Source organism: Vicia villosa, linkage group LG4 (genome assembly GCF_029867415.1).
Source record: "Vicia villosa cultivar HV-30 ecotype Madison, WI linkage group LG4, Vvil1.0, whole genome shotgun sequence".
Classification (NCBI taxonomy): Eukaryota; Viridiplantae; Streptophyta; class Magnoliopsida; order Fabales; family Fabaceae; genus Vicia; species Vicia villosa.
The window spans coordinates 149,371,673-149,376,113 of NC_081183.1; positions in this window are offsets into that span (position 1 = coordinate 149,371,673).

Sequence of the window (4,441 nt, forward strand, 5' to 3'; positions counted from 1 at the left end):
AAAAAACATCATTCATTAGATGAAATAAAGGTTCTTGAGATTGAATAAACTCATCATCTGCGAAGGAATCGTTTGTCGAGTGGACAAGAAAAACTGATTTGCAACATCCATTATCATATTTTCACTCATCATCACTTTTCCTTCAACCAATCATATTTGAGGCCTTTCAACAAACACCTTGAGAGCAACCTTAAAATAAGCTGAACTTAAAAACAAATCACACACCTGAAACAAAACAAAAGCCAAATTGACAACACAGTATCTCAAAGATGGCAGATCTTTTGATGGTGGAGGTTCTAGAGGAGGACGTTTCTCATATTTATTTCCATTTGTCTCCTTAGTTGGTGAAGATAGTTGCTGAGTTGCAAGGGTTTGACAGTTTTTGGCGGAGACGAGTGAAGTAGTGATAGAGGTTAGAGATAGCAGGGGAATGAGAAGGGTAGGAGAAAACTGGGAAGAAGCTCCACTGAGGAGAGTACATCCTCCATGTCGGAGGAGAAAAGCACCGACGTCGGTGGAAAAACCTCTATCAAAGAGGAGGCGGCGGCCACCCATACCCCAATCCTAATTTTTAGAGAGAAGAGTATGCATCTCATTATCTACCTCCCATTCAAAATGTATAGTTTTTGCAAATTTTTAACTCTTCAAAAATTTGTAAAACACTAAATTTCAGATAGTGTTACTAGAAAATCGGATAGGTTTTCATCTATTATTTAAAAATCCAGTGAGTTTTTATAGGATTTTTCGTGTTTTATCAAAGTCCGTTATATATGATGCTCTCCATAAATGTGCATTAGATGGATGGTTTTCCAACATATTTTACACAATTTTTTTACTGACTTTGTATGTTTTATTTACATGTTTTATATGAATTTTTGAAAATTTTAACTAAGTTATGGAATCTACAAATAATTCATTATATGTTTTAATATATGAATACATTTCACCGTTATACAACAAATGGTCTAATTGAGATGGATGTGAAGCTTGTGAGCATTACTGTTGATATTCAGAAGATGATAAAATGTTATGAACCATCTATCAATGGTGATGAAATGTCTGGTTAGGTTAATTTATGTTAGGTTATGTTATATTAAGTTATATTCATGTTGCAGTAATGTAATGCTAATGCTAATTTTCATGTAATCCAATACTAAGTTAAAGTCTTAACAAAATAAAATAATTCAGTATAACATAAATTAGTCAAAATAACCCAAAATAGATTCACCATGGACAATGTGTGGCATCTGGATTTACCACACCAAATCCAAACTGACATAGATCTTACCATTTAGATTTACCAAACCAATGAGGCTATCAGAAATAAGTTATATCATTTGCATCTTGTGTTGGTCAGTCACACCAGTTGGAGGTGGTGGCACATCATTTGAATGTCATTCATTGTGAGAATGTACATTATCGCCTCCAGGTTCAAGAGGTGGGACGATGTGAGGGTGTGATACTCTTAAGTATTACTCTAAATAACCATTTAGATACTGTCTAGGAAATGACACATCTACTTCCTTTTTCTCGAATAGCATGATCACTGCTCACAATGTTAGACATAAATCATCTAGCAATGCTCCCAAATGGTATAACATAGACTGGTCTAGGAAAACCCTAAACATAGCCAAACTAGTGCATACACTTCATGTAAATATGTAGCGACAACACACTTCAATAACAAATAACCTAAAAAAAGGACAATTTCGTCGAACTATTGATGAACTATATGATTTGAACAGGGTGTCCTTTTGACCATCAAGGGACAAAATATCAATCCTCCATCTGTACTCTAGAAGATAGTCAGTATGAGAATTCCTTGAGCTTCATCTGGTGGCTCGTAGGGAGCCATTTGTGATAGAACTACGATCATGTCTGTCACAAATGAATTGAAAATGCTCGTATATCCAATACTATAGTAAAATATATAAGTATGCAATAAATTGGATATACTAAATGTATTTAATAAATAATCACAGTAGATAACAAGGAAATGTTAAGCATGGTGAGCGTATAATTAACCGAAGGCAATAGGCAAGACTCAACAACAATTTTCATAACCTTATCTAGCATCTGCACAACCTATAATTTCTTCAACTTCGACCCATGGGTAAGGGACCTTCAATGGAGCGCGATCCTGTAACAAATAAAACATAAATCATCACTTACTTTCAATTAACCACTAATAAATGAAAACAAATTCAATTAAAATAATTATACATATCCCTATCATAATCTAAATACCACATGACCAGAGTACCTAGTTAGAAAGGTATGGTTAGAGGGAACTTTAAAGAACCCTCCATCTGTATCAGCCTTAACAGACACTCTATATCAGTCTGAGTCGGTACCTTCATATCATCCTGATACACAAAGGAATAAATGTTGTGGACTTAAAGCCATAACCAGAACCCTAAAGGACGCCTCTCGATGACAACGATTTAGGAAAGCTGTTTTAGAGGAGCACGGAGGTATCAGATGAAGAGATAGTGGTGAGATCATTACTCTTGTTAGGTATAACGTCGTGTTTTGTTTAGTTAATTAATCAACTGGATTCATTGAGGCAAGATATCACCTCTACAATTGTTTAACTTATTTCAAAGACATTATTTAATTAGTGGGGTGACACTCTTTTACACTGTGGGTGTATTGGTTTTTAATGAGGAACCTCATTTTATTTTCATGAATTTTTAGTAGACTTTTGTTCTTGTCTTGTAGGAGTTAAAGATTGGAGTTTGGAACACTAGCAAAGTCACGCAAGAAAAATTTATTTATGTGGATCCTCATGGAGAAATATTTTTTGTCTATGTTGAATTATCAAGAAGGAATCTTTGTCGTCCAAGTGGCATCAACTTATGTTGGATTCTCATGGGCGAATCCTTTCCACCAATGTGAAAATTTCTTATGATGGATCATCATGAGGAATCCATGTCGCCCAAGTGGCAATTACTTATTCAGGAATGTTAAGGCCAAAAATTTAATTAATGAGGCCATAAAGGACAAAAGTACACGATAAAATTCCCTAAAAGCACAATTACTCATTACATAGAGCTCTGAAGGCCTGATTACAAAATACCACCAAGGAAAATACACACGCTCATTGATCGTCCTCCTGAGCTGCCTTTCTTCTAAAATGGTCTTCCATCGAGCATAATCCTTCTTGTGAGTTTCTTCTAAGATTACCTTAGTACTTTCATGTTAACCTAAAAGTTCCCATCTAGAGACGTATCAGACGCTTTAGGGAGTGACACGTCATCTTCATTCACTACCTGGCCATTTCGGACAACTTTGAACAAGATAATTTGATTCAAGTATAGTTCGGGGTAAAAGAAGTCTACTTGATCCTTTGCTTGCTTGATTGAAGTAGTGATCAAAAGTTCTGATCAATTTGTCGTTAAGGGCAGAAAATTTTACCTCCAGCTTCTTCTGAGACTGAAGGGAAGCTTCAAGGGACTCCTTCAGACTTTTCTCTGAAAGGAATAACATAAGGGCCTATAAAGCTATCTTTTTAAGGGTGTATTTCATATCATATCTTGTTAACCAGATTTTTCATTCTCTTTTTCCCCTTGGAGAGAGGTTCCTCAGCCATGGAAAGTTTTCTCTTTAGTTCACCCACAAAATTGGTGTGTTTCTCACGAAGGACTCACACCATCAATAAGCCATAGAGCATGTGATTCTCCATCATGTGAGACAACTTCTCAGACATCTATTAACAACCTTGTAGTTGATAGGAAGATATTCATTGAATGGGAGGTGATTGCTAGTGAACTTTATTGCAGCTAACGTTGCATCAGTACAGAACGAGGAGTGTTGGGGCATGTCAACCCGAATTGGCAAGTTATTCAATTATTCACCCTCCTCACCCATTTCCAGAATTATGGTGGAATTTTCCTTTGGGGATAGGAAATAAATCCCAATTGAATCATCGGGCATGAAGCACAAGGTCCAACATCATCTGTAATAGGTGACAATTAAGTTTTAATATTCCTCCATTAAAAGTATTGAAGTACTATTTGCATTTAACCTTGAGTCCTTATAAACATCTCAAATTTTATTTTTAGTCCTTATTAAAAAAAATAACATATTTTTGTCCCTAAAAAATTTTTATGCATGCAGTTTTAGTCCCTGTTATTTTTTTTAAATATTAAATTGTTTAATTATCCTTTAACTTTTAAATTTTTGAATAATCTTTTTTATACATGTTTTAAATACTTTAAAATATTTATTTACCAAATTTTAGAATTTTTTAAAATGAGAAGAATTAAATATGAATTTTTAAAATTTTAAAAGATAATGATAAAAGTAATGAAAATCTCGACTTAGAAATTAAATTTAGAGTTCTGTTTTATTTGAGGAAATTTTATAACATTTAAACATGTTTTTAAAATAATTATTCAAAAATACACATTGATTTAACAACATGGTCTAAACTACCTGC